Source organism: Culex quinquefasciatus, chromosome 1 (assembly GCF_015732765.1).
Source record: "Culex quinquefasciatus strain JHB chromosome 1, VPISU_Cqui_1.0_pri_paternal, whole genome shotgun sequence".
Taxonomy (NCBI): domain Eukaryota; kingdom Metazoa; phylum Arthropoda; class Insecta; order Diptera; family Culicidae; genus Culex; species Culex quinquefasciatus.
This window is the reverse complement of record NC_051861.1, coordinates 60,880,148-60,900,735: the sequence shown is the minus strand read 5'-3', so window position 1 is coordinate 60,900,735 and position 20,588 is coordinate 60,880,148. Positions and strand designations below refer to the sequence as shown.

General features: G+C 20.1%; 1 long non-coding RNA gene across 1 annotated transcript; it reads right to left on the bottom strand.

Annotated features, from left to right (window-relative positions):
- Positions 1-8,473: 8,473 nt before the first annotated feature.
- Positions 8,474-9,468, bottom strand: LOC119765624. The gene is made up of 3 exons (XR_005276859.1): positions 9,312-9,468; positions 9,181-9,255; positions 8,474-9,110 (listed from the first exon to the last, which is right to left on the bottom strand). It is a non-coding gene; the product is annotated as an uncharacterized LOC119765624 (long non-coding RNA).
- Between the last annotated feature and the right edge of the window lie 11,120 nt (positions 9,469-20,588).

Sequence of the window (20,588 nt, the reverse complement as noted above, 5' to 3'; positions counted from 1 at the left end):
TCACTGTGAAGCAGTGAGTGTCTTTACAAAGGGCTATCTTCGAAATCGTATTTTAAATTCAATTAATAAGGTAATAATAATAAATGAAAATGTTATATAAATAGAGTTTGCGCAAAGCGCTAAATTTGTGATGTTTCTTAGAATCAAATAAACCAATTTAGTACAACGGTTACATCACTCCTCACTGAATTTACGAAAATTTAGTTGAGAAACAACTAAATTTTCGTAAGGGTAAATTTCGTCTCAAAATTATTTACACAACTAACTATAAGGGGGGAAAATGAATTAACCTAATTATTAATACTTTTTTACATGATTATCCTCAAACTTTAGAATCCCGTTCTTTGCTCTACCGGTAACTGTGTGGTACTCGCTAGTTTCATCTTAGTACATCCACTAATTTAAGCAAGTCATTGTTAAGGTCTACCTTTATACTCTCGTGGAATCCCACTACTTTTCACAGGTCATCGTCCTCAACTCGTTTCACTTCGTGTAAATTGCACTAGTTCCACTAGTTTTCCCCGTTCAATGGGTTTTCGAGTTACCAGGTATTGCAAAAACTTTCATCTTCAATTAATTAATTAAATTAACCTACAAAAAATTAAAAAAAAAAAAATAATCCAGAAAAAAAAATCAATCAAATTATTTAACAGTTCAACACCAGCTCATGGCTTCGGTGCGCCTAATTTCCACAACTTAACTTCGCAAACACTCATAAATCCCAATCAAACTAACACTACTTCAACAATTTTTCAACAGGTCTTTCAACTTATTGAAAAGCAAGAATAACAAATTAATACACCCAAAAAAACTGGCTCATTCAGAACTTGATCATCACCTCAATCATTACGTTGAGCAGTATGATCGTGTCTTCATTCACCGAAAGATCAGTCTGGTCAGACTCAGGCCCACCCTAAAGCTCCTCTTCAGGTAACTTGTCCCTAGTCGTTCCAAACGCAAAATTACACAAACCCTAATTTGAACTTTTCCATCAGTATCATTAACTGAACAACTAAAATTCAAAAAAGACTAAATTCACAACACTGGTTTCCCAAGTACGTGAGCTACTGATTAACAGCTAACATCACATTCCTACTGAGATCAAACGCACCATCTGCTTAGCAATGGGTCGAACTGTCAAACCTCAACTGTCAAACTCAAAAATAAACAGGAAATCGTCCATACTCTCTGTTCACGCGGCCAAAAATTTCTAAAATCTAAAATTTAAGTATTCTATGCGACTGGAGTAGGCTGAACTCTAATTAAACTGATAGATTTACGGGGGTAACTCATAAAATTGAAAAAATGAAAGAACTAAGTGCTTTGTGTGATTTATTTTTAGGCGTTTGTAATGAAAAGCAAATGTAAACAATGAGGCTGAAGGCAACTGGATTGGACGGATTTCAATACTAATTATGGGACTATTAAGATGATGATTCAACTGGCTAAGGAATTAAATGAATTGTAAGACCGGGCTATGGATATTCAACAAACTACTGCAACCGAAATATGTCAACCGATGACCTCAACAATCATCAATGAATTATACTACTACTACTACTATTGAAGCATAACCTACAAATCGGAGCTGCGTCAATGTAAACAAGCGGATTCCTGATCATCGATATCATCTAATCAATGAACGCACCGTGCTCGATGTTGATCGCACGTGCGTGTCGTATACTTCGACGAAGAAACGAACTAATCCTAAATTAGTACTAATATATCTCTAAACTAGGTACACTACTAACTAGCTAACTTAAGTGCTTTTTGTTTTGATAGGTAGGGTTTCTTTTTGTCAAATCCGGTTGGTCTTCTACTTTGTTTCGTGGTTTCGATGGTACCGTTTGGTCTTGAATGCGTCATCGATTTCATTCATGGTTTCTGTTTCGATTCTCAATGGCCGTTCAACAACTTGTCACCAGTAGTTTGTTCATGTTTTTGTGGGACTCTCGACTCATTGCTGAGGAGTTAGTTGGAACGATTGATGTTTTCATGCAATAGTAAACATTGCTTCGTAAACTTTCAAAAAGTTGTCATAGCTTATCAACATTACTCGATTTCCGAGTGGAGTAGTGAATTTTCAACGAGGTTGATGAATTTCAACATAAATTCGTTGGTTTTTCAAGTAATTGTTAAATTACAAATTGTTCCTACCCTATTTTAGTAGTGACATAGCTCGTTAAATCATATTTTGTTGCAAAGAATTTTGCAAAATTTGTGATTATTTCCCATTGTAGGATTTTTGTACACGTTAAATGTTTCGTAACCTCCCTTGAGGGCTCATAGCTTTAAAATTTAATTTCTCATGTAACACCAGACTGCTTGACAAGTTGTGACGGTGAATGGTTCAATTTCTTCAAATATTTACAATTGAACACCCCGATTCGTTTTCCCTTCTCGTCCTCTAATTCATAACAATGTTCACCCACAACTCGCTTGACTACCGCAGGGACGTACTTAGGGGCCAGTTTCGCGCAATAACCTTTCCCTTTATCTGAAAGTTCTGTGTTTCGTTTTAAAACTTTTTCCCCTAATGTGTATTTTGGACATTTGTCGTTTGATCTCAAATTATAGTATTTGGAGTGCTTTTCAAAAGCTTTTTTAAGATTTTCTCGAACTTCTTCGTACAATTTCGCCCGCTGGGCATCGTCAAGATTCCCGCTTCCCGCTGAATTGTCTCTCAAGTGTCTATATTCTCTACCATCTGAAATCATATTCCTACCAAACATAACAAAATAGGGCGTGTAGTGGGTGGCTTCATGAACTGAGTTTCTAATTGCATTAGCAATAGTTTGAATATTATTTGACCATTCCTTGTGATCCCGCTTTATCGTCGCTCGTATGCCCGTTGTGATAACGCGATTAACTCTTTCAGAATCGTTAATTTGGGGGTGGTAACTGGGAGTCTTCCAATGAGAAACGTTGTACCGATTCAGAAGATCTTGAAACAATTTTGAAACAAATTGAGTTCCATTATCAGTGAGCAACACTTCAGGTACTCCGAAAAGTTGAAAAACCATATTTTCTACAAATGGGCAAAGCGATTCAGCGGTGGCTTGTCTAAAAGGCTGAATTAAGACAAATTTGCTAAACACGTCCGTTATTACTAGGAGGCAAGTGTTTCGTCCCTTCCCAGAAGCCGGAAGTGGGCCGATGTAGTCCATTGTGACGAACTGCCATGGATGTTCTGCTATCTTCCGCTGGGTCGTCAACGGTGCTGTCGTGTTGACATTCGTCGCCTTGCTCGTCTGGCAAATCAGACAGTTTTGACAAAACCGCTTGGTCTGCGAGCTCATCAGGGGCCAAAAATACCTTTCCCTGAGTGCCGCGAGGGTCTTCTCAAAACCCAGATGTGCTGTTCCGTGGATTCGCTCCAGAATGCTGCTTCGTTCTCCTTGTGCTGGGTAAATTTTCCAACAGAATCTCGTGTCCTCCATTCTCCCTTCGTTCTTCACCAACTTGTAGATCTGTCCTTCGACTACGCGAAAATCTGGGTAACCCTGCGGGTCGCTGAGGATTTTCTTGGTAAGCTCCTGGTACTCCGGATCGACCGAGGCAATTCCGATCGCGTCTAGGGACCGTGACAAACAATCTGCCGTTATATTGTTTTTCCTTTTCGATATTCTAGTTCTATGTCGTAACTTTGTATTTTTAACGCCCATCTCAAAAGTTTTGAATTTCCCGATTCTACCCCAATTGTAAAAAGCCACAATAGACTTCTGGCATCCGTGACTACCTTAAATCTTGATCCTTCAACAAAATGCCGAAAATGTTGGATGGCGAGTAAAACTCCTAAACACTCTTTTTCGACACTTGCGTAACGCTTTTGAGTGCTACTAAGCTTTTTACTAAAATAGGCTACAATTTTAGTTTCCTCATCTACCTTCTGAACTAGGGCTGCCCCAACAGCATTGTCGGAGGCGTCCGACTCAATTTCAAATGGCAAAGAGAAATCTGGGTTGGCCAGGATGGGCGCAGATATCAAAGCTGTCTTAAGTTCCTGGAAACCCTCTTCGGCCGCTTCCGTCCAAGTAAATTTCTTTTTTTCTTTCTTTAGGAGATCAGAAATGGGTGAAACAATTCGACTATAATTTTGAATGAATCGTTGATAGAATCCACAAAGACCTAGCAGTCGTCGTACATCCTTGACGCATTTTGGTCTTGAGTAATTCAAAATTGGTTCAATCCTAGAGTTGTCAATGGAGACGCCTTCTCCCGTCAACAAGTACCCCAAATAGGTAACTTTTTTTCGACAAAATCTGGACTTGTCTAATGAAATGGTAAGGTTAGCGTTGCGAAGACGTTCAGCAACTATTTTTAAAAGTTCTAAATGTTCATCTAAAGTTTTTGTGGCCACCACAATGTCGTCTAAGTACACGAAAACTTGAGGTTCTAAATCGAAGCCAATCACTCGATCCATGAGGCGGCACATGGTGAATGGGGCGTTAGTTAAACCAAAGGGACAGACTTTAAATCTGAAAAGACCTTTGGACGTTCTAAATGCTGTATAATCTCTACATTCTTCCTTTAATGGAATTTGAAAATATGCGTCCTTCAGGTCAATTACAGAAAAATAGTTTGCACTCCCTAGTCGGTGGAAAATCCCTTTCATATCTCTCATTGGATACGAATCTTTTTTTGTGAGGGCGTTGATTCTCCTCGAATCGAGACACACTCTCAACTTCCCATTGGACTTCCGCACCGGCACTAACGGGTTAGCCCATTCGCTCGTACATTCTTCAATCGCGTCCAGGTCCTTGTACCGTTGAATCTCCTTATCCACTTCCGCTTGTATCGCCGGCGAACAGCGATAGAGTGGTTGTCGTCGTGGCACTGCGTCTTCTCGTAGGTTTATCTCGTGCTGTAACAGGGTCGTCCGGCCAAGAACTCCATCCGCTGTACACGGGAAGGTTCTAATGACCTCCGCCAGGTGGCTTCGCTCCTCGCTGGTTAGTTCGTGCTCTGTTTCAACGGTATCCGGTGTCGTCTTTGATGGTTCAGGTAAATCCAATCCAGGTATATCTAGCGACTCATCTGGAGCTGGTTTTCAAGAACGGAAGTGCCTCGACCGGGTGAATGAAAAAATGAAATATTTCATTAACCATTTCTCCCGTGGCTGGTGATTGTGTTATCTCGGTAATCTCCTCGAGACCTTTTTCTCCTTCCATCATTGGTTTGATTCCAAATGCATTCCAGAAGTTTATTCCTAAAATGAAATTTCTAGCGACCTGTGGAACAACTACCACTGGTACAACTCTCGTAATCTTTCGGAATGTTATTGGGAAATTAACATATCCCTCGCAGGAATATTGCGTTTGGTCCGCCGTGCAAATACGAATCGGCGATGGAAGAATTTTAAGTCCGTAACGTTCGACTAAATCAGTAGAATTCGTCACACAAATACTCGCACCCGAATCTAAGAGAGCGTTAATTTCGGTTTCAAAAATTCGAATTGTCACCTGAGGGCATTGATTAGTTTGAATTTTAATTTCTGAAAGGTTTTGAAAAGGATCAATGAAAGGTTTCGAGTTGGGAACCACTGATTCACCTGGAATACTCGTGCTCCCACTTAAGCATTCCGGTCTTGGTTTCCCGACGGGTCCCCAGTTTGTCCAGTCGGTTCTTTTTCGGGTGCTTGTCACACGTAGCCGCGACCGTTCCCGGGTTACCACAAATGTAGCAAAATGTTGTTTTCCTCTCACTACATTGCCTCCAAAAATGGCCCTGATTTCGACAATTCCAGCAGATTGGCAACCGGGTCGTTTCGTTTCTGTTCGAGGGCTGAGATTGAGACCCTCTTCCGTGTGGTTTCTTATAGATTGCGTTCACTTCCTCTTCATCCGATCCAGCGTGATCTGATGAAGTTTCGAGGTTATGAACAGCGTGCTTCGTGCCCTTTTGGTTCAAACTTGGGTCATTAGCATCAATTCGCTGGTTAAGAGCCTTAAGTTGTTCTAATGTTTGAATTGTGAAAGGTGCTAACTGCAAGCGATAATGAGCATGCATATTTTCCCAAATTGTTTCAAACTTTCTTTGTCTAGACAATGGTTTCGTCAAAAGTTTATTCAATCGTTCTATTTCATCCACAAAGGCGACAAATTTCTCCCCTTTTTGTTGTTTACAATTGTAAATACTCTGACGGGTACCCTGCTCTTGGTTAGGGTTTCCAAACCGGAAACGGATCTGAATCTCAAACATGTCCCAGTCCCAAGAAGGATGAAAATAGGTAAAAAACCATTTCGAAGCCTCCCCGCGTAGTAGCATGTGTACATGGCTAAGTAAGCGTTGTTTGGAAATCTGGTTCATATTTGCGAGAACTTTTATTCTGTAAATGAAATCTTCTATGGTTATAGATCGCGAATCCGCCGAGAAATAAATGTTCCATTTTTCTATTCGCCTATCATAATGTGTTCTACCACTTTCTCTTCCGGAATTTGTTGTCCAGTCAATTTGCGAGTCTTCTTCTGAACTATTTTCTTCTTCTGGATCTAGAAAAATATCTGTGGAATTTGGCGGGTTAGGAGGGATTGGAGGATATTGATTTCCATTTGGATTCTGATTTGGGTTGTTTTGGGGGTCTAAATTACCTTGTGTTTGATTAGGTATCTGATTTTGAGAAGTTTGTAAGGTACTCAAAGCTTGCGCAAGAAGTTCCGCTGTTACGACTCCCTGATTATTATTTTGCCTACCCATTTGACTCATCTTATCTTTCATCTGCTGTAGTTGTTTTTCTAAAGTTTTGACTTGTTTTGTTAGTTCTGTTCTTGCTAACTCTTCTTGTGTAGTTTGTTGAGAAGGTATGGTCAACGGTTTGGTATTTGGAAATGGCAAAGGACCTGCAAACATCTTCTTAACTGCTTCCATTACTGCTGTTTCAAACTGTGTTTGATCGAATGGTTTTGTTGTTTTTGCTTTTCCTTGAGTTCTTGTTCTTTACGTTTAATATCTTCTTCTTTCTTCTTTAGTTCCTCTTCTTTTGCCTGAAGCTCTTGCAATTTTAGCTTGTTATCCTTGTCCTTGTCCTTATCGTTGGACTCTCCATCTGACTTATCGCTATCAGTTTCTGATTCGTTCACGTCGTAAATTGTTAACAACTCTGAGATCGTTGCAAGTATAGATTTCTTAAGACCCTCAGATTGTTCTGTCGTTGTGTTACTACGATTTGCTCTCATGTAGAAATACCTTAACCTCGAAATGTACTTCGGCTGTGGATCTTTCTCTAAAAACGCTCTGAGCTTTTCAATGTGTGAGACCATCCAATCGTACTCTTGATCTATAGCATAAATCGAAGCATAAGTCTTCTTCTCCAATTTGTCTTCTCGATACAAACGCCTTAAAATTTTCTGTTTCTCTTCTAACGGTTTATTAAGATCATCTTTGCGACCTCTAACTCTAAGCTCGTAATCTACATCGTCGTTCAGCAGATGAACCACGTATGGAAATTTTGAACCCATCTTTGAAACCAACTAATATAAGTGTTTTGCAAAGAAAGTGTATGAAATATGCCTTATGTACTATAATATCGTATACTAATAATCTTTAATCTTACTTGTACCCACTCATAAAGTTTTCCACAAAAAACATCTTTCCAAACAGTGTTTCCCGAAATAAACAAAATGTTTTACCAAAACATTCCAAAATATTCGAAAAAGTAACCTAAAACATTATCTCAATTCCTCCCACGAAATTGTATTTTCCTAGACAACCTTATTTAATTTTCAAAACCTTAAAATAGAACCTAAACATGGTAAAAAAACATTATTTCCTACCAAAAACAAACTTTCCGTGACTCCGTGACTGTAGTTGGGCGCCAAAATGTAACCGTACGGACGTTGGACCAGAACGTCATGGTACGGTACAGGGAAAAATTCCAAGAAAATGTTACAGGGAAATGTGCGAGATCGCCGAAGCGCACTGGAAGAAGCGGATAGCTTAAGCGCCACCTCGTTAGAGGACCACCCGCCTGATCTAAAGTTGCCCAGCTTGAGACTCTTCCTTAGGAAGGTCCAGTTTACTCGTGAGAAGAGGTTTGGAGAACGATTCAGCTTTCCCCGCAGTTTCCTGCGTCCGACTTACCGAACTTCAGTATTATCCGAGCCCATAATGCCCGAATTGACCTAAAACCAACGTGCTCAACGAATGCTCCCAACATCAATACTCATTCATCATCGATAGTTACTGATCCCACCACCAGGTGTCGCAGAGTGACCGGTGCGCGGCAGACCGCTGAAGCGTAGCGCAAGCGCTCATAACTAAATTCTTTCCCAAGCATCAACCAAAGCAACTTGAGTAGGGTTAAATAGGGACTTTATTAAAGACGGCATTTAAAGATCGCAGATTAACATTTTTGAGTTCAGTTTTATTCCTAATAGTTACAATCCATCTTCTAATTACGACCACCCTATCCTACAGTGTGCGTGCTCTTAATTCTTCTCCGGAGATCTTCAACAATGGGGCGTTTTTGGGGGCTAGCGGTGCGGGCTAGCGCGGGTTGTACATGCTTGCGAACTCTGTGGTTCAAAGGACGTCACATGTGCACACGGACAACTAACACAGAGTTTGTACTTACGAGCCCGTCGTCGTCGTCGTTGTGCGCGTTCTTTCTCCTCTACTTCGCCCTTGCCGGCGCCGTAGACTGCTGCTCTGCGAGTTCTGCTACCTGCTACTGCTGCTGTTGTGCGATCACGATGGTTGTGTGGCGGATGATCGACTCACCTACCAGGCGTCGGGAACCGATCGATTTGCCACGTGGTCGGTCTTCAGGTCTGCCGACCTTCGGTCCGTGACAGCGTCACGGCGTGTTCGAGGCGTTCGCTGCGGGCCACGTGGTTGTTGGGGGCCAGGCAGCTTCGAACGGTGATTCGTGAAGAATCCTCACGAGTCGACGAAGATCGCCGCGGCAACTAGGTTGCGGTGCGGCCAGGCGTTTACGTCGAAAAGGCCACAGGTGACTGGAGTGGCTCGGTCGAAGGTTGCGGTACGACCGGGGGTTTTTCTGCCACGATGTTGACGGCGTGGCGGCTGGCCACAGGGTTGTAGCTCGGCCAGCAATCCTGTCCGCGGACGAGGGAAGCCGCCGGAGACAAGTAAACTTGTGACCACGCTGCCTAAAGAGAACACGGACCGTCGAAACGATCGTTTTAGAGCACGCACTATTTCGCACACTGACTACATTACCTTTCTTCGCAGGTTCTCGCACAAAGGTCACAAAAGCTAGCTATCTATCGCACTACTTTTCTATCGGCCTAGCTTCTGAAAAGTTAACTTTAAATTAACACCCGAGATCGAACCTCGCGCAGATTACCTACGTTACAACTCCAGCAAATTCACTGCACTTCCGAATCGTTCCACGGGTTAGGAGAATGTGATCGAGTCACTAAAATTTCTCAGACTCGAGCCTGGGAAACTGATCGCCGAAGTTACGTACGAATCCACCGGATGCACGTAAACGTTGCGTTGGGCTTAGCCTATTCGGGAAATATCGCTCTCTAATAGTGTCCCGCTCCCACTCGGTACGCTGAAGGTACACGGCCTACACGCTCTCCTTTTCCAATTCTCACGAAGATAAACGAGTCAAACCCTTGGTTCAGAATCTGCACGTGCGGCCTCTTAAGATCGTAACTGAGTTCCAATCACGTGTCGGTTTGAGCAACCGCTCGTCAAAGCGCGCGCAGCGAACTCACGTCATGGGGGTTGCCTAATCATCAGGGGTAAACGCGAGTGCTTGCACTCCGTCACTCACTGTGAAGCAGTGAGTGTCTTTACAAAGGGGCTATCTTCGAAATCGTATTTTAAATTCAATTAATAAGGTAATAATAATAAATGAAAATGTTATATAAATAGAGTTTGCGCAAAGCGCTAAATTTGTGATGTTTCTTAGAATCAAATAAACCAATTTAGTACAACGGTTACAAATTTTATAATTTTATAATTTTATAATTTTATAATTTTATAATTTTATAATTTTATAATTTTATAATTTTATAATTTTATAATTTTATAATTTTATAATTTTATAATTTTATAATTTTATAATTTTATAATTTTATAATTTTATAATTTTATAATTTTATAATTTTATAATTTTATAATTTTATAATTTTATAATTTTATAATTTTATAATTTTATAATTTTATAATTTTATAATTTTATAATTTTATAATTTTATAATTTTATAATTTTATAATTTTATAATTTTATAATTTTATAATTTTATAATTTTATAATTTTATAATTTTATAATTTTATAATTTTATAATTTTATAATTTTATAATTTTATAATTTTATAATTTTATAATTTTATAATTTTATAATTTTATAATTTTATAATTTTATAATTTTATAATTTTATAATTTTATAATTTTATAATTTTATAATTTTATAATTTTATAATTTTATAATTTTATAATTTTATAATTTTATAATTTTATAATTTTATAATTTTATAATTTTATAATTTTATAATTTTATAATTTTATAATTTTATAATTTTATAATTTTATAATTTTATAATTTTATAATTTTATAATTTTATAATTTTATAATTTTATAATTTTATAATTTTATAATTTTATAATTTTATAATTTTATAATTTTATAATTTTATAATTTTATAATTTTATAATTTTATAATTTTATAATTTTATAATTTTATAATTTTATAATTTTATAATTTTATAATTTTATAATTTTATAATTTTATAATTTTATAATTTTATAATTTTATAATTTTATAATTTTATAATTTTATAATTTTATAATTTTATAATTTTATAATTTTATAATTTTATAATTTTATAATTTTATAATTTTATAATTTTATAATTTTATAATTTTATAATTTTATAATTTTATAATTTTATAATTTTATAATTTTATAATTTTATAATTTTATAATTTTATAATTTTATAATTTTATAATTTTATAATTTTATAATTTTATAATTTTATAATTTTATAATTTTATAATTTTATAATTTTATAATTTTATAATTTTATAATTTTATAATTTTATAATTTTATAATTTTATAATTTTATAATTTTATAATTTTATAATTTTATAATTTTATAATTTTATAATTTTATAATTTTATAATTTTATAATTTTATAATTTTATAATTTTATAATTTTATAATTTTATAATTTTATAATTTTATAATTTTATAATTTTATAATTTTATAATTTTATAATTTTATAATTTTATAATTTTATAATTTTATAATTTTATAATTTTATAATTTTATAATTTTATAATTTTATAATTTTATAATTTTATAATTTTATAATTTTATAATTTTATAATTTTATAATTTTATAATTTTATAATTTTATAATTTTATAATTTTATAATTTTATAATTTTATAATTTTATAATTTTATAATTTTATAATTTTATAATTTTATAATTTTATAATTTTATAATTTTATAATTTTATAATTTTATAATTTTATAATTTTATAATTTTATAATTTTATAATTTTATAATTTTATAATTTTATAATTTTATAATTTTATAATTTTATAATTTTATAATTTTATAATTTTATAATTTTATAATTTTATAATTTTATAATTTTATAATTTTATAATTTTATAATTTTATAATTTTATAATTTTATAATTTTATAATTTTATAATTTTATAATTTTATAATTTTATAATTTTATAATTTTATAATTTTATAATTTTATAATTTTATAATTTTATAATTTTATAATTTTATAATTTTATAATTTTATAATTTTATAATTTTATAATTTTATAATTTTATAATTTTATAATTTTATAATTTTATAATTTTATAATTTTATAATTTTATAATTTTATAATTTTATAATTTTATAATTTTATAATTTTATAATTTTATAATTTTATAATTTTATAATTTTATAATTTTATAATTTTATAATTTTATAATTTTATAATTTTATAATTTTATAATTTTATAATTTTATAATTTTATAATTTTATAATTTTATAATTTTATAATTTTATAATTTTATAATTTTATAATTTTATAATTTTATAATTTTATAATTTTATAATTTTATAATTTTATAATTTTATAATTTTATAATTTTATAATTTTATAATTTTATAATTTTATAATTTTATAATTTTATAATTTTATAATTTTATAATTTTATAATTTTATAATTTTATAATTTTATAATTTTATAATTTTATAATTTTATAATTTATAATTTTATAATTTTATAATTTTATAATTTTATAATTTTATAATTTTATAATTTTATAATTTTATAATTTTATAATTTTATAATTTTATAATTTTATAATTTTATAATTTTATAATTTTATAATTTTATAATTTTATAATTTTATAATTTTATAATTTTATAATTTTATAATTTTATAATTTTATAATTTTATAATTTTATAATTTTATAATTTTATAATTTTATAATTTTATAATTTTATAATTTTATAATTTTATAATTTTATAATTTTATAATTTTATAATTTTATAATTTTATAATTTTATAATTTTATAATTTTATAATTTTATAATTTTATAATTTTATAATTTTATAATTTTATAATTTTATAATTTTATAATTTTATAATTTTATAATTTTATAATTTTATAATTTTATAATTTTATAATTTTATAATTTTATAATTTTATAATTTTATAATTTTATAATTTTATAATTTTATAATTTTATAATTTTATAATTTTATAATTTTATAATTTTATAATTTTATAATTTTATAATTTTATAATTTTATAATTTTATAATTTTATAATTTTATAATTTTATAATTTTATAATTTTATAATTTTATAATTTTATAATTTTATAATTTTATAATTTTATAATTTTATAATTTTATAATTTTATAATTTTATAATTTTATAATTTTATAATTTTATAATTTTATAATTTTATAATTTTATAATTTTATAATTTTATAATTTTATAATTTTATAATTTTATAATTTTATAATTTTATAATTTTATAATTTTATAATTTTATAATTTTATAATTTTATAATTTTATAATTTTATAATTTTATAATTTTATAATTTTATAATTTTATAATTTTATAATTTTATAATTTTATAATTTTATAATTTTATAATTTTATAATTTTATAATTTTATAATTTTATAATTTTATAATTTTATAATTTTATAATTTTATAATTTTATAATTTTATAATTTTATAATTTTATAATTTTATAATTTTATAATTTTATAATTTTATAATTTTATAATTTTATAATTTTATAATTTTATAATTTATAATTTTATAATTTTATAATTTTATAATTTTATAATTTTATAATTTTATAATTTTATAATTTTATAATTTTATAATTTTATAATTTTATAATTTTATAATTTTATAATTTTATAATTTTATAATTTTATAATTTTATAATTTTATAATTTTATAATTTTATAAATTTTATAATTTTATAATTTTATAATTTTATAATTTTATAATTTTATAATTTTATAATTTTATAATTTTATAATTTTATAATTTTATAATTTTATAATTTTATAATTTTATAATTTTATAATTTTATAATTTTATAATTTTATAATTTTATAATTTTATAATTTTATAATTTTATAATTTTATAATTTTATAATTTTATAATTTTATAATTTTATAATTTTATAATTTTATAATTTTATAATTTTATAATTTTATAATTTTATAATTTTATAATTTTATAATTTTATAATTTTATAATTTTATAATTTATAATTTTATAATTTTATAATTTTATAATTTTATAATTTATAATTTTATAATTTTATAATTTTATAATTTTATAATTTTATAATTTTATAATTTTATAATTTTATAATTTTATAATTTTATAATTTTATAATTTTATAATTTTATAATTTTATAATTTTATAATTTTATAATTTTATAATTTTATAATTTTATAATTTTATAATTTTATAATTTTATAATTTTATAATTTTATAATTTTATAATTTTATAATTTTATAATTTTATAATTTTATAATTTTATAATTTTATAATTTTATAATTTTATAATTTTATAATTTTATAATTTATAATTTTATAATTTTATAATTTTATAATTTTATAATTTTATAATTTTATAATTTTATAATTTTATAATTTTATAATTTTATAATTTTATAATTTTATAATTTTATAATTTTATAATTTTATAATTTTATAATTTTATAATTTTATAATTTTATAATTTTATAATTTTATAATTTTATAATTTTATAATTTTATAATTTTATAATTTTATAATTTTATAATTTTTATAATTTTATAATTTTATAATTTTATAATTTTATAATTTTATAATTTTATAATTTTATAATTTTATAATTTTATAATTTTATAATTTTATAATTTTATAATTTTATAATTTTATAATTTTATAATTTTATAATTTTATAATTTTATAATTTTATAATTTTATAATTTTATAATTTTATAATTTTATAATTTTATAATTTTATAATTTTATAATTTTATAATTTTATAATTTTATAATTTTATAATTTTATAATTTTATAATTTTATAATTTTATAATTTTATAATTTTATAATTTTATAATTTTATAATTTTATAATTTTATAATTTTATAATTTTATAATTTTATAATTTTATAATTTTATAATTTTATAATTTTATAATTTTATAATTTTATAATTTTATAATTTTATAATTTTATAATTTATAATTTTATAATTTTATAATTTTATAATTTTATAATTTTATAATTTTATAATTTTATAATTTTATAATTTTATAATTTTATAATTTTATAATTTTATAATTTTATAATTTTATAATTTTATAATTTTATAATTTTATAATTTTATAATTTTATAATTTTATAATTTTATAATTTTATAATTTTATAATTTTATAATTTTATAATTTTATAATTTTATAATTTTATAATTTTATAATTTTATAATTTTATAATTTTATAATTTTATAATTTTATAATTTTATAATTTTATAATTTTATAATTTTATAATTTTATAATTTTATAATTTTATAATTTTATAATTTTATAATTTTATAATTTTATAATTTTATAATTTTATAATTTTATAATTTTATAATTTTATAATTTTATAATTTTATAATTTTATAATTTTATAATTTTATAATTTTATAATTTTATAATTTTATAATTTTATAATTTTATAATTTTATAATTTTATAATTTTATAATTTTATAATTTTATAATTTTATAATTTTATAATTTTATAATTTTATAATTTTATAATTTTATAATTTTATAATTTTATAATTTTATAATTTTATAATTTTATAATTTTATAATTTTATAATTTTATAATTTTATAATTTTATAATTTTATAATTTTATAATTTTATAATTTTATAATTTTATAATTTTATAATTTTATAATTTTATAATTTTATAATTTTATAATTTTATAATTTTATAATTTTATAATTTTATAATTTTATAATTTTATAATTTTATAATTTTATAATTTTATAATTTTATAATTTTATAATTTTATAATTTTATATTTTATAATTTTATAATTTTATAATTTTATAATTTTATAATTTTATAATTTTATAATTTTATAATTTTATAATTTTATAATTTTATAATTTTATAATTTTATAATTTTATAATTTTATAATTTTATAATTTTATAATTTTATAATTTTATAATTTTATAATTTTATAATTTTATAATTTTATAATTTTATAATTTTATAATTTTATAATTTTATAATTTTATAATTTTATAATTTTATAATTTTATAATTTTATAATTTTATAATTTTATAATTTTATAATTTTATAATTTTATAATTTTATAATTTTATAATTTTATAATTTTATAATTTTATAATTTTATAATTTTATAATTTTATAATTTTATAATTTTATAATTTTATAATTTTATAATTTTATAATTTTATAATTTTATAATTTTATAATTTTATAATTTTATAATTTTATAATTTTATAATTTTATAATTTTATAATTTTATAATTTTATAATTTTATAATTTTATAATTTTATAATTTTATAATTTTATAATTTTATAATTTTATAATTTTATAATTTTATAATTTTATAATTTTATAATTTTATAATTTTATAATTTTATAATTTTATAATTTTATAATTTTATAATTTTATAATTTTATAATTTTATAATTTTATAATTTTATAATTTTATAATTTTATAATTTTATAATTTTATAATTTTATAATTTTATAATTTTATAATTTTATAATTTTATAATTTTATAATTTTATAATTTTATAATTTTATAATTTTATAATTTTATAATTTTATAATTTTATAATTTTATAATTTTATAATTTTATAATTTTATAATTTTATAATTTTATAATTTTATAATTTTATAATTTTATAATTTTATAATTTTATAATTTTATAATTTTATAATTTTATAATTTTATAATTTTATAATTTTATAATTTATAATTTTATAATTTTATAATTTTATAATTTTATAATTTTATAATTTTATAATTTTATAATTTTATAATTTTATAATTTATAATTTTATAATTTTATAATTTTATAATTTTATAATTTTATAATTTTATAATTTTATAATTTTATAATTTTATAATTTTATAATTTTATAATTTTATAATTTTATAATTTTATAATTTTATAATTTATAATTTTATAATTTTATAATTTTATAATTTTATAATTTTATAATTTTATAATTTTATAATTTTATAATTTTATAATTTTATAATTTTATAATTTTATAATTTTATAATTTTATAATTTTATAATTTTATAATTTTATAATTTTATAATTTTATAATTTTATAATTTTATAATTTTATAATTTTATAATTTTATAATTTTATAATTTTATAATTTTATAATTTTATAATTTTATAATTTTATAATTTTATAATTTTATAATTTTATAATTTTATAATTTTATAATTTTATAATTTTATAATTTTATAATTTTATAATTTTATAATTTTATAATTTTATAATTTTATAATTTTATAATTTTATAATTTTATAATTTTATAATTTTATAATTTTATAATTTTATAATTTTATAATTTTATAATTTTATAATTTTATAATTTTATAATTTTATAATTTTATAATTTTATAATTTTATAATTTTATAATTTTATAATTTTATAATTTTATAATTTTATAATTTTATAATTTTATAATTTTATAATTTTATAATTTTATAATTTTATAATTTTATAATTTTATAATTTTATAATTTTATAATTTTATAATTTTATAATTTTATAATTTTATAATTTTATAATTTTATAATTTTATAATTTTATAATTTTATAATTTTATAATTTTATAATTTTATAATTTTATAATTTTATAATTTTATAATTTTATAATTTTATAATTTTATAATTTTATAATTTTATAATTTTATAATTTTATAATTTTATAATTTTATAATTTTATAATTTTATAATTTTATAATTTTATAATTTTATAATTTTATAATTTTATAATTTATAATTTTATAATTTTATAATTTTATAATTTTATAATTTTATAATTTTATAATTTTATAATTTTATAATTTTATAATTTTATAATTTTATAATTTTATAATTTTATAATTTATAATTTTATAATTTTATAATTTTATAATTTTATAATTTTATAATTTTATAATTTTATAATTTTATAATTTTATAATTTTATAATTTTATAATTTTATAATTTTATAATTTTATAATTTTATAATTTTATAATTTTATAATTTTATAATTTTATAATTTTATAATTTTATAATTTTATAATTTTATAATTTTATAATTTTATAATTTTATAATTTTATAATTTTATAATTTTATAATTTTATAATTTTATAATTTTATAATTTTATAATTTTATAATTTTATAATTTTATAATTTTATAATTTTATAATTTTATAATTTTATAATTTTATAATTTTATAATTTTATAATTTTATAATTTTATAATTTTATAATTTTATAATTTTATAATTTTATAATTTTATAATTTTATAATTTTATAATTTTATAATTTTATAATTTTATAATTTTATAATTTTATAATTTTATAATTTTATAATTTTATAATTTTATAATTTTATAATTTTATAATTTTATAATTTTATAATTTTATAATTTTATAATTTTATAATTTTATAATTTTATAATTTTATAATTTTATAATTTTATAATTTTATAATTTTATAATTTTATAATTTTATAATTTTATAATTTTATAATTTTATAATTTTATAATTTTATAATTTTATAATTTTATAATTTTATAATTTTATAATTTTATAATTTTATAATTTTATAATTTTATAATTTTATAATTTTATAATTTTATAATTTTATAATTTTATAATTTTATAATTTTATAATTTTATAATTTTATAATTTTATAATTTTATAATTTTATAATTTTATAATTTTATAATTTTATAATTTTATAATTTTATAATTTTATAATTTTATAATTTTATAATTTTATAATTTTATAATTTTATAATTTTATAATTTTATAATTTTATAATTTTATAATTTTATAATTTTATAATTTTATAATTTTATAATTTTATAATTTTATAATTTTATAATTTTATAATTTTATAATTTTATAATTTTATAATTTTATAATTTTATAATTTTATAATTTTATAATTTTATAATTTTATAATTTTATAATTTTATAATTTTATAATTTTATAATTTTATAATTTTATAATTTTATAATTTTATAATTTTATAATTTTATAATTTTATAATTTTATAATTTTATAATTTTATAATTTTATAATTTTATAATTTTATAATTTTATAATTTTATAATTTTATAATTTTATAATTTTATAATTTTATAATTTTATAATTTTATAATTTTATAATTTTATAATTTTATAATTTTATAATTTTATAATTTTATAATTTTATAATTTTATAATTTTATAATTTTATAATTTTATAATTTTATAATTTTATAATTTTATAATTTTATAATTTTATAATTTTATAATTTTATAATTTTATAATTTTATAATTTTATAATTTTATAATTTTATAATTTTATAATTTTATAATTTTATAATTTTATAATTTTATAATTTTATAATTTTATAATTTTATAATTTTATAATTTTATAATTTTATAATTTTATAATTTTATAATTTTATAATTTTAATTTTATAATTTTATAATTTTATAATTTTATAATTTTATAATTTTATAATTTTATAATTTTATAATTTTATAATTTTATAATTTTATAATTTTATAATTTTATAATTTTATAATTTTATAATTTTATAATTTTATAATTTTATAATTTTATAATTTTATAATTTTATAATTTTATAATTTTATAATTTTATAATTTTATAATTTTATAATTTTATAATTTTATAATTTTATAATTTTATAATTTTATAATTTTATAATTTTATAATTTTATAATTTTATAATTTTATAATTTTATAATTTTATAATTTTATAATTTTATAATTTTATAATTTTATAATTTTATAATTTTATAATTTTATAATTTTATAATTTTATAATTTTATAATTTTATAATTTTATAATTTTATAATTTTATAATTTTATAATTTTATAATTTTATAATTTTATAATTTTATAATTTTTATAATTTTATAATTTTATAATTTTATAATTTTATAATTTTATAATTTTATAATTTTATAATTTTATAATTTTATAATTTTATAATTTTATAATTTTATAATTTTATAATTTTATAATTTTATAATTTTATAATTTTATAATTTTATAATTTTATAATTTTATAATTTTATAATTTTATAATTTTATAATTTTATAATTTTATAATTTTATAATTTTATAATTTTATAATTTTATAATTTTATAATTTTATAATTTTATAATTTTATAATTTTATAATTTTATAATTTTATAATTTTATAATTTTATAATTTTATAATTTTATAATTTTATAATTTTATAATTTTATAATTTTATAATTTTATAATTTTATAATTTTATAATTTTATAATTTTATAATTTTATAATTTTATAATTTTATAATTTTATAATTTTATAATTTTATAATTTTATAATTTTATAATTTTATAATTTTATAATTTTATAATTTTATAATTTTATAATTTTATAATTTTATAATTTTATAATTTTATAATTTTATAATTTTATAATTTTATAATTTTATAATTTTATAATTTTATAATTTTATAATTTTATAATTTTATAATTTTATAATTTTATAATTTTATAATTTTATAATTTTATAATTTTATAATTTTATAATTTTATAATTTTATAATTTTATAATTTTATAATTTTATAATTTTATAATTTTATAATTTTATAATTTTATAATTTTATAATTTTATAATTTTATAATTTTATAATTTTATAATTTTATAATTTTATAATTTTATAATTTTATAATTTTATAATTTTATAATTTTATAATTTTATAATTTTATAATTTTATAATTTTATAATTTTATAATTTTATAATTTTATAAT